We start from the raw sequence: 12,495 nt of genomic DNA on the forward strand, positions 1-12,495 counted from the left end.
CTTTTGATGAAATCAAGGAATATTTGTCAAAGCCTCCAGTATTGGTTCCTCCTCAGCAAGATAGGCCGTTCTATGTGTACCTATCCGTCGGTGACACTTCCATTGCTTCGGTACTAGTCCAGAAGCATGACGGCCAAGAGAGGGTGGTTTTCTACCTCAGCAGAAGCATGTTAGACGCCGAGACCAGGTATCCTAAAATCGAGAAGCTTTGTCTTTGCTTATACTTTACATGTACGAAGCTTCGCCATATTTTGCTCTCGGCAGAAACAATGGTCATATGCAAATCGGATGTCATAAAACATATGCTGTCGGCCCCTGTCCTTAAAGGCCGACTTGGAAAATGGATGTTTGCATTGTCAGAATTCGATATCCGGTATCAGCCTGCAAAAGCAATCAAAGGACAAGCACTGGCGGATCTTGTTACGGACAGGATCAGCACTGATATTGCTGCATTATTTATTCGTGCTTAGGCTATGTTCTTTGACGGATCGGCTTGTGATGACGGATGCGGTGTGGGAATTCTGTTGGTGTCGCCTCGTGGGGCGACATACTCCTTCTCCATCAGAATGACTGCCCCGTGCACCAATAATTTGGTGGAATATGAAGCCGTTCGCAAAGGGATGGAATTGCTTCTCGAAGCCGGTGCAGAAGCGGTGGAAATTTTTGGAGATTCGAAGCTGGTGATTTCTCAGCTCACGGAGGAATATAGGTGTGAGAGCGAGGCTCTTTTCCCGGTTTGGATGCAGTGCCGTGAGTTGATGTCACGATTCAGGTACATCAATTTCCACTGGATACGCAGGACTCTGAACAATGAAGCCAATGATTTGGCACAGATGGCTTCTGGCTATAAGGAGACAGCCGATGGAGTCGAAGTGGAGGTTCAGTTTCTAGAACCCGGAGACTGGAGAGCCGATATCTTCAATTACTTGAAGGATTCGGCTCGGGGGGGCACCCAGAAGGATAAGACTCAAGGCCATGAAGTATGTTCTGATAGGGGATGACATGTTCTACAGGACCTTGGAAGGACTACTACTTAAATGTCTGGGACCTTCAGAGTCAAATCGGCTCTTGCATGAGGTTCATGAAGGAGCCTGCGGTACTCACCAATCGGCTCATAAGATGAAATGGCTGATTAGGCGATCGGGTTATTACTGGCCCAGTATGCTAGAAGATTGTTTTAAATATTACAAGGGATGTCAAGCATGTCAGAGGTTTGGTAAAATTCAGATAGTGCCAGCATCAGTGATGAATCCTATCATCAAACCCTGGCCATTCAGAGGTTGGGGCATGGACATGATTGGACAGATCAACCCGTCGTCTAGCAAGGGTCACCAATGGGTCTTAGCTGCCACAGATTATTTCACAAAGTGGGTAGAGGTAGTACCCATGAGGTCAGTGGCGTCAAGAGATGTGATCAGCTTTGTCAAAGAGCACATCATTCACAAATTTGGGATCCCTCAGACCATTACGACCGATGGAGGATTGGTCTTTATATCGGAGGAGTTCAGAAAGTTTGCCGATGACATGGGGATTAAGCTGATCAGATCATCTCCATATTATGCCCAAGCTAATGGACAGGCTGAAGCATCCAACCAGAGCCTCATCAAGCTCATAAAAAGAAAGATCGATGAATATCCTAGGCGCTGGCATGAGGTGTTGTCAAAAGCTTTGTGGGCATATCGTATTTCGTGTCATGGGTCCACCAAGACATCGCCGTACCATCTAGTCTACGGCCAGGATGCTGTGCTACCGTGGGAAATCACAGCCGGATCAAGGCGTGTTGAGTTTCAAAATGGTCTATCTGCTGAACAGTATGCAGCCTTGATGAACGACAACGTGGAGGACCTAACGGAACTAAGACTTTGGTCATTGGAAAAGATCAAAGAAAATAAGGCTAAAGTCGCCCGTGCATACAACAAGAAAGTCAAACCTAAGGATTTCCAGGTGGGAGACTTGGTTTGGGAGGCAGTATTGCAATTGGGAACTAAAGATAAAAAGTTTGGTAAATGGTCTCCAACTTGGCATGGTCCGTACAAGGTTGATCAGGTTTTGCCTGGGAATGTGTACATGCTCGAGGAATTGGACGGCATCAAGTTTCCTGTTGCTGTCAATGGACAGCATCTGAAGAAGTATTTTCCGAGCATGTGGAAAGGCGAGTAAAGAAAAGCCGATGAGATCCATCTGGCTGCAGTGTAATAGGCCAACACGTTGAGTTGGCCGCAAAAAAAAATAATAATATGATGATGACAGGCCAACACGTTGAGTTGGCCGGTAAAAAAATGATGATGATAGGCCAACACGTTGAGTTGGCCGGTAAAGAAAGATAGCCGATGTATAACCATCGACTTGAGATGTTTTTAAACAAGTACAACTTTCAGGTTAACAGGCAGTACTAATTGTATTTTGAGCCTATCTACTGGTTCAGGAATTCTTCTATGACATGGATGGCTTCTATACGGACGACGTCTACTCGTGCTATGATTGCTTCATCATCCTTGTCATCGCCTGTTACTATCTGACGACTCAAGGTGCTTATCTCTGCAAACTCTGCTTGTATCTGCTCGGTTATTTCCTGGGTCTCTTGTTCGGAGTTTGCAATGGAAGTTTCTTCGGCTTGGATGAGCTTCTTGGTGGTACGAACCTTTTCTTCGAGTTCTGCCAGTTCTTTCTTCAGGAGGTCGAGTCGCTTCTTGTTGATAGACACGTCAGCTTTGGTATCTAGAGTTACCTTCTTCTGGTTGAGGGCTTTGCACTTTTGGGTAATGTCAGCTTTCAGAGAAGCTTGAGAGCGACGTGCTTCCATCCGTTGTTGTGCTTTATTCACTTCTATCCGAAAGAATGGAAGGTTGCTGGCTGGCCAGAGCTTGATTTGCAACGGCTCCGGAAGTTGGGTTTCTATTTGCTCGAAGATGTTCTTTATCTTGCTGGAATCATCAACCAGAGCAGTGATCGGAGCAGATAGTAGATCCTTGATGAGTTGAAGCTGATGTGCCAAGCTAACCGATTGCTGTAAAGATGATGTTTCTGCTCCAGGGAGAGTCAAACCCATTGATGCCGGGTCAAAGGAAAGTAAACCTGAAATGTCAAAATCCTATGGACATATCTGGAGTTAGAGCAAGATGCATTTATGGGGCTATCGGTTGATTCAGGATTGGTTTTGTAATGTTACCTGTTCTGGAGAAGTGTTGGGCGATTCAGGAGCAACCGTCCTGTTAGAGCTGGTGTTGACGTCAAGAGCGTCTGCTGCATCGGCTTGTTCCTCGCTTGTATTCATCAGTGCATCAGGAGTAGCAGCCATCTCGTGTTGTTCCGGGTTTTCTGCATTGGAGATGTTTTCGGCTGCATCCTGAACATAGAACTACAGTCAACAAGAGTACATATGTATGAGATAAAGAAGAAATTTCAGAGAAATAAGTTACCTGGTTGGTATTAGACTCTGATGGACTCGAAGAAGCTGGTGCTGGCTGCTTGATCACTCGCCTCGTGATCATCTTCCTTTTCTTGGTCAAGACTCGGGGGGCAATGCTTGCAGAAGTTTGTCTTCGCTTGGAAGCCGACTGAAGTAAGTCTGGCTGAACAGTCATTATCACTTTCTTCATTGGTGGTGATCCTTTGCAGAAGAGTACATCAGGAGCAGTTGGAAGAAAGTGAAATGGCTGACCATCTTGTTGCTGCTGACAGGATGAGCAGGTTAAGCCAAGAGAAAGGAATAGAGGATTTAAAAGGATAAATGCACAGAATCAGTACCTCTTCCTCGGGGATTACGAATTCAGGATCAATTTGCTGCAGTCGAGGACTAGAGCTTTTCTGAAGACATGAGTTTTCCACATCTTCCACCAGGTATCAAAGCCGATTGATGAAGAGGTAAAGGACAGATCGGCTGGTATTGGGATGTGGAGGTCATCAAACATGCTGTAGCATCTTGAACTGGTAAGACCGTCAGGCAGATCGGCTCTGCTCTCCACCAAGTGGTGAATATGGAAGTGGGGAGGGACCTGTCCTAGGCCAAATTGCCGAGCTGCTATGGCTGGTTGGTAAGATTCATAACCTGGCTTGATAATTCTATTAGAGGTGCTGATGTCAACGGGGAGGAAGCCAGGTCGAATCATCAAAGAATACAGATGCCGAGTGCTGTCGTCATCGGTGAAGCTATCTAGTCTGAAGGCAGTTGGGTTCTCAAAGGATTCAGATTCAGTAAACGGGAAGTAGAGAGGATTGTCCAGTCCTTTGTAGAAGACTCTAAACCAATTTGCTGCATCTGTTGAATTCAGTTTACTGCCAGGGAGACTGAACAAAGCTTGGCCGTAGCTAGTACATCTAATTGGTTTGCCACTCTCATCAGGGAAAGAGTTCTTGGTCAGGCCTTGGAAGTTTGGGATATGGTGTTGAAAGTACAATTGTGCCCACAACTGAATGAACCACCAAGGGCCTCCAGTTCTCAGTTTCTTTTTATTGAGCATGATCAGTGGAGATACATACTGAAGATTCTGAACAAGAAAGTTGGGCTTTTCGAAGAGGCGATGGACCTGCAAATCAAAGATATCTGTGTTTTTAATATTTCTTCTGAATTTGTCCTTTGAACTTTTAATGCTTTGATTGCAAACTTTAAGTTAGATCTGGAGCCCTGAGTACATAAACAGTTGAGACTAGAGTTTCTGCTTGGCTCCTATTAGAACTGGATAAAAAACTCCTGGCTCGCTAGCTCGCTCGGCACGGCTCATTATTGACTCTGCTGGGATCGTTAGAAAATCTTACCATTCATCAACGCTGGCTCGCGAGCCAAAAGAAGCCGGATGGATTTACAGTTCAAAATTTCGACAGGCTCGTCCGCCCGATCGCTGCCGTGGCCTGCCTCACGTCCTCTACGAGTCGAGCCGAACCAGCTCGAGCTGGGCAGAGCCGAGCCAAGTGGCTCGATATCCAGCCCTGCTCCAACCCACGTAACAAGAACAAGTGGGCATCCCCCATCCGAATTTCATTGAAAAGGCCTATCGAAGGCCAAAAGTTTTACAGCAACGAGATGTTCAGCAATTTGGGGGGAAAACGTGCTAACTGGTTTTGCATCTTGGAATATTGATTTCTCGGTTGTGCCCACGTTTTGTTTGGGGGAACAAATGCCATGGTTGCATTTTTTAAATTTATTCAGTGTGTATTTGAATCTTTGCAGGCTTGCAGCGACTCATTTATTTTGTTTGCGACGATAAATTGCTTAGGAGATACATTGATGCCATATATACATTTTCAAGCTATGCTCTTTGGCTTATTTCTCGAGACAATCTGCTGATCTCTTGCTTCTCGTCGAAGTGTTGCAGGTACTCATCGATCAAACGCAAGGTCAGAATGATAGAGCCACTGATCTGTGTTCAGGAGCTGGCAGCTCGCAGTTGAGCCTTACTGAATGTCCCGTCCGTAACACTTGTAGAAAAACAAAAACCCCTGGAATTTGGCATTGCTGTGGTTATATTTTGGAGATGTTTTGCCATTTTTTGTCTCTTATTAAGCAGATGCGGTGTAGTTGTTCAATCAGTAGAGTCTCATATCCGATGTGTTCAAAATTAGCCAGCATCATGATCAAAATTAGCTCCCTGCACCTCGATCCGATCGGATACGTAAAGACGACGTCCATTATCCGACCCCGACCCCGTCACGACTCCGATCCAGTTTGATCGGTGCGTGCGCCCATGGAAGCCCCCCTATTTATGCACCAGATGGCTGCAAGCCCCCAGAAGCGCAAGGAAAGTAAGGTCGCCGTCGTCCTCTCGTCTCGCGTCGTCCCAAAAACGAGCCTACATTATCTAGCAGCAGTAGTTAAGCATGGCTGCGGCGGCGGTGCTCCGGTCTGCCGGCGGTGCGCTCCGGCGACGACCTTCTGCGTTCCCGCACGCGCTCCTCGGGAAGCAGCAGCAGCCCCAGTTGATGCACCGGTCGCCGCCGGTGGAGAACGTTACCCCGCACCGCCGGCTCTACAGCTCTGACCGCGACGTCATCAAGGCCGAGGTGAACAAGGTAGCAGATCGATTTCTTCGTCCCTCTTGGATGCTTCGTTGTGCCGCGCTCGTTCATCATGCGCCCGCCCTCGATCTTTTACTGATGCATGATCTTTAGAATATGTGCTTGTTTTAATTTCCCATCAGAGGATCGTTTAGCCATCTACCACAAAGAAACAACGTACTTGAAACATACTCTCTACGTATGTTTCAAACTACAAGTTGCTCCAATTTTTCTAGATTCATAGTTTTTACAATATATCTACTTTTGCAAACTTATAGTTTCTAATTCCCCTTTGGTCCTGGTTGGTGCCTCCAACCGGGACAAAAGGCCACTGTCCCCCTCGCTGGCCCGGTTAGCCGTTGGATCCGGGACAAAAGCCACCTATTATCCCGGGCCTAAAGGCAGCCGGGACAAATGGCCTAGAACAAAGGCCTGTTCTGTAGTAGTGGTAGTATGCATACATAACATACCCATGATAGGTACTGCTTCCATCTCTAGATTGTTTTAGTTTTTTTTTTGTTAATTCAAACTTATCAATCTGTGACCGATTTTATTTATAGAAAATTGTGCCAGCACCTACCCGCACTAAATCAATTTTATTTGTTAATTAGATCCACTACAGAATGTGTGTATTATTAGTGTGTTTAGTTGGTACTACAAATGTTAATGTATTTGGTCAAAATTAAACAAGTTTGGCTCAGATAAAACTAAAATGACATGTATTTTGGAATGGAAAGAGTAGCAGCTACTACATTTGAAAAGAAATAAACTCATGCGTTGGGGTACTAGTACTAGTACCTACCATGCACAACAATCTGTAGTAACGGCGCTGTACATCAGAATTGTAATAAAACCGAACTTCACATGTGTTGCAGATCATACCGGAAGCAACCATACTGCAACGGATCTCCAGGATCTCCAAGAACTTCGACAAATTAGACCAAATCTATGCTAAACAGCTTATTGCTTTAGATCGACTCGAAGAAGTGATTCAAGAGAATATCAAGCGTGACAGGTAACTCGGTAGCACACACACACCCTAATAATTCTCTTTCCAGTGCATCATATATATATATATATATATATATATATATATATATATATATATATATATATATACTGATTACGCATGTTTTTGGTTTGTTAATTTGTAGGCGTAGAAAAGTGTTGGTGCGTGGTTTCATCCTCATCGGCATTGCCATTTTCGTGAAAAAGCAATTCTTTGGTGCGAGTCAAGAGGACAAGGCGGTGAGCGACAGCACTTAGACCTTGATTATTGTAATAAGACCGCGTACGTGTCATGTGTGTAAACGAAAGAATGAAGGGTGAAATAGACCATTAACGTTTAATCAGGCGACTAATGTGGTTTTAGAATCAACAACGTCGTGATTTTTCTTTCTGAATTTATAGAAAAATTCAATAACATATCTGCAAACACAAAAAAAAAAGAACATGCGACGTCCAAACATATTTCATGGTGGATTTAACAATGAAGCTAATCCGCTGCGCTCTGAAATATGCCAGCCTCGCCGCGGCCGCCGACCACGCCGCCGCCTGCGCGTCAAGGGACGCCGCCTCCCGCGCCCTTCTTCCTCTGCACAGCTATCAGTTGTCAGCTGCCATGTATTGATGCGTTTCGCCTCTGCCTCGAGCACAGGAACAGTAGAAATGTGCAGACGTTCGTCTTCCACCTATCGCAACCGTGCCCATTTGCTGGAGCTGGAGCTGGGCAGCGCCGTAGATCGCCGCGGCCTCTGTTTCCAGTCTCGCCGGCACGTACGCTACCGCTGACCTGCTCCACTGCCGCTGACGTCGACGCGCGACGCCTCGAGCGAGCAGGTCGCTCGTCGTCGGAGCCTCACCAGCAGCCACGCCGCGTCGTAGTCGTCGTCCCTCCATTTATAGGTGCCTCGGACGCGCGCCGCCCTGAGTTCCGCGTTTGCCTCGTGCCGCTGGCGTTTGCCTCGAGCAGTGTCCGCCACCGCGAACGAGCGCCCACAGGACCGGCTCCACTGCCGCTGACGTCGACTCGCGGCGCCTCGAGCGAGCAGGTCCTTGCCTGCCGGCGGCGACGCCGAGGGCGTCGGGGCCTCACCAGCAGCCACGCCGCGTCGTCGTCGTCGTCCTTCTTTTCATAGCTGCCGCGGGCGCGCGCTGCCCTGGGTTCCGCGTTTGCCTCGTGCTGCCGGCGTACTATGAATGAATGGACCGCGCCGGGGAGCGGCGACATGGCGGCGCTCTGGTGACGCGACGCAGGGAGGACGGGAGGACGGGGCACAAGTGCCAGGGGTGGACGGTATTTCATTTACCGTCCACCCCTTGGTCCCTGTCAACCGTCGGATCCGGCATGTGCGGGTCAGATTTTAAAGGATTGCCCTTTGACTTGGCCGTTTTCCTGCCTCGCTCCGCTCGACGACATGGATCGCGTCATCGAGCGAGCCGATCGTGGCGCGGCGGCAGAGCAAGCGGCGACGGCGCTGCTGGATGCCGCCGGCACTCTATCTGCCGGCGGCCGTATTGTTTTCTCCGCCTGTTGATGTCGCCGAGGAAGTCGAGCAGCGCTGGGTGACTGCTCAGGGCCCGGCGCGTGGCCGCATGCCGCCGCGAACAGCCTGTTTGTCTGCTCGCCGACTTCCTGCAGGCAACAAGGCTGCAACAGAATCCCAGGCTCGACGGTGAAGTGTCGTCAGCGATCACGCTCTGTTCACAGTGCTCGGAGCATGGTGCGGCCGATCAGGATGTCTGGTCGCCGTTCGCCGAGCAGGGTTCATCTCTGTCAGTTGCTCTGCATTGTCCTGCTGGTCTTCAGTTGCTGCCTTCTTCAGAGTTTTTAGCCACTGATGTCATGTTGTCTACATATGTGGCAGCCGGCAGCTAACACTGATACACCAACTGCAGGATAACCATCTTGCTTCTTCCTTCTCTCCTTCAAAGTTTTATCGATCATTACAGATTCTAGAACAGCTCAGGTATCCACAACAACACATGGGGTCTGGGGAATACTTGCTGACTAGCAGGAGCTCAAGTACCTGCAGACCAAGATAGGAGAAAGAAGCTCAGGTACGTGTTAGTAATAATTAATGGTTGGTTACTGAATTGGACTGCACGATTGATCATGCCAATCATTTCAGGTTCTCACTGAATGAGATCTGATGGGTACAACAGTCAAATGAAGGCACCGACATTGACCGAGTGCCGGTGTTGTAGAAGAAGCGCGGTCTGCATTCTGCATGTTCAGTCTTCAGAACAGTTAAGCAGCTGTTGGCCGCGACGTGCAACCATGGTATCATATCAGCTCCCTCGAGGCGCACCAAGCGGTCGATCGAGTGAACCGCGCCTACACGGCGCAGCGGGCGGATCGCGGACCTCGACGCCGGCGGTGGCGCTGGTCGAGGCCCAGAGGCAATCTCGCCGCTGCGTCATCCAAGATCAGCTTTCTCTTGCAGGTTGCAGCCTGCAGGGGCTACCCAGCGCATTCTAGCATGGCCTCTGGAGCGCGCGGAATGGCATCCACGAGCCGGCACCTCGAGCACGGTCTTGTCTTCCGAGGGCGTCGGCGATGCTCATCGAGGCCCTCACCGGCGGCCCGAAGCTGGCGATCGGTGACATGGCGTCAGCTAGCGTGGTCATGGAGCCCGTCGGCAGCGCAGGGGGTGGACGGTATTTCATTTACCGTCCACCCCTTGGGTCCCCGACAGCCGTCAGATCGCGCACGTATAGCTCAGATTTTAAAGGAATGCTCTTTGACTCGGTCGTTCTCCTGCCTGGCTGCCTCGACGGCATGGGTCGCGTGATGGAGCGAGCATGGCGCGGCGGCGGAGCGAGCTGCTGGATGTCGCCGCGCCGGCAGTCTCTCTGCCGGCTTCTGGGCTCCGGCGGCGAACGTATCATTCTCCGCCGCCTCGAGGAACGGAGGAAGTTGAGCAGCGTGTTGGTCTGCTCGTCGACTTCCGGCAAACAAGGCTGCAGAACTGTCCGAGCCGCGGCTCGCTCCACGGTGAAGTGTGTACAGTGATCGGAGCAGGTTGCGGCCGGATTGAACCGGATGTCTGGTCGCCATTAGTCCAAGGCTGCGGTATCACTGATGTCATATTGTCTGCCTTTTTATTTGAGAATCATTGGCTGCCTACACTATATGGCAGCCGGCCGGCAAAAACACTGAGAGACAACCAGCTTGCGTCTTCCTGCTCTGCTTCTTTTTTTTTTTTGCGAAACGGGGAAGGATTGTATTACAGCACAGTACTAACAGTACATCGCCCCTTTGCAGAAAGGACCCCAAAAGAAGAGAAAATTACAAACTGCAGCACCAAGTCCCTTCTACTGTTCTTCTTCCCCATTTGCCTGAGCAGCTCGCCGGACCGCGCCGCCGCGACTTGCTTCGTCATACCGCCAACTTCCTCTTCCTTCCAGATGCAGAAGGCGACTCCAAACATTGGTATACCGCATGAAATCCACGAGAAGAGACCATCGGCCGTCCAACCTCCAAATCTGGCCATCCTCTTACCGCACGCCCCCAAAGAGCTCAACACCGACGAAGCAGAGCACGGCAACAACAGCAGCAGCAAGAACCCCAAAGCAAGAGGGAACCAACCCACCAAACCAACATCGGCGAAACTGGATTCGAAGATCGAAACCAGAAACCCGAAAGTATCCGCAACAGCCAGCAATGACCATCCGGAAAGCAAACTCAAAAACAGGGTGAACCAAATCTCCCCCCGATTCGCTACCAAGAAGAGATTCCTCGCATCTCCACCAAAAGAGAAGCGCACAAACCTAACAGCAGCTCCGCCGGAGCAAAAGCAGCAATCACCTGTGCCCTCGAAGAACTTTATTCACCGGCAAGGAAGCACACACCCACTCCTTCCGGCCACCCTGGCTCCACCGTCGACCAGCGAGCCAACCCTAGCTCCGCCGTCGAACTGAGCCGACGAGCTAAACCTAGGCCTAGATAGACAACTATCTACCCTATATACATCCGCACAACGATTCTGTGGTCCCTCCCCATCTCCGACGCCGGGCCGGCCGTCGGAGAGGAAGGGGACCGGCGGAATCGCCACTGGAATCGGCGGTCGCCCAGAAATCGCCTGTTCCGCCCTCTCTTTACTGTAGCAAGAGGAAAAGCGAAAGGGAGAGCCTGCTTAACCACACATCACTATCTTCCTGCTCTGCTTCAAAGCTTTATCGACCACTAGTTGAATGCCCATGCGTTGCTAAGGGAGCTAAAATAATCAAGTGTAAAACAATGTAAATCTGCCAACAAATAACAACATTGATCATATATGACCTTGTCATTCCTAAAAGTATTGACATAAATCAAACATATTGGTTCACCATTGTCACCAAGGTCATTTAAATATCCAAAAAATGTACACTACATTCTATTTTATATCCCTGTCTATGATGCGGCCTAGATAATATTTTGCATCCGCAGGAAGTATTTTCCGATAAGCATTCAAATCTAACGCCATATATGTATCAACTCATGGCCATACAGCAGATGAGATGAGATGAGGGATATGTTCCAAACCTTCACCTGGTGTAGCAATGCAATAGAAGCATGTTGCCTCTTCTTCTTAAAGTGAAAGGAAGGACCTCTCTAATTTATTATAAACTAGTCTGTCAACCCGTGCTACCGCACGGGCTAATTAGAATTAATATAAAAATAAGATCAATAATTATAATTATCCATCTCACGCTCTTTTTATCTATTAAATATTCTAGCACATACTCTAAAATATATATTTTCATTATTTAGTTATAATAGATTTCATTTTGTGCACATCCATATGTATTCAATATATGTTTAGTTGAACTATTTGTTTGTGAATTGGTGTTCTTATCCCTTCCATCATACATGAATATATGGTGACATATATCGTGGGTAATATTTTTATATAAATAATATATTAATAATGATAGAAATAGTAATTTTAGAATTTTATATTAGTGCACTTTAATATATTATTGTAATTATATAATTTAGATTCAGATTTATGAGTAATTTAACTTGTAATAATAATGACATAATTGAATAATTTATATGCAAATTTAAGGGGGGGTATTTGTATTATTTTTATAATAGCATAGGTGGGTAATTTACACAAAGATTAAGGGGTTACTTTAGATTTTTTTTATAATGGCAGAGGTAGGTAATTTAGATACATGTTTAGGGGTTATTTTAGTCTATTTTCATAATGGCAGAGGTGGGTAATTTATTAGGAAAGATAATAGATCCGATGGTTATTATAATTAGAGTTGTTAGATTGATGGCTGGATGTTTCTGATTTTTGTGAGAATTTATAGAATTTCTCTATTTTTTTCAGAGTGTCCACCTAAGATCTTAGGTGGCTTCACGTGAAGGCTTCAAAAGAGTCTCCAATTAATAATAGTAAGAAGTAGAAAAGTCACAGTGCAGATTGTGAGATGGAAGAACGGACGGCCCTTCCTGTTTCTTTAAACAAGAACATATATAAGTTCATCGATCAGCTGGCCCAAAGAAAGCCG

This window comes from Panicum virgatum, chromosome 8N, assembly GCF_016808335.1.
Source record: "Panicum virgatum strain AP13 chromosome 8N, P.virgatum_v5, whole genome shotgun sequence".
In the NCBI taxonomy this organism is placed as follows: domain Eukaryota; kingdom Viridiplantae; phylum Streptophyta; class Magnoliopsida; order Poales; family Poaceae; genus Panicum; species Panicum virgatum.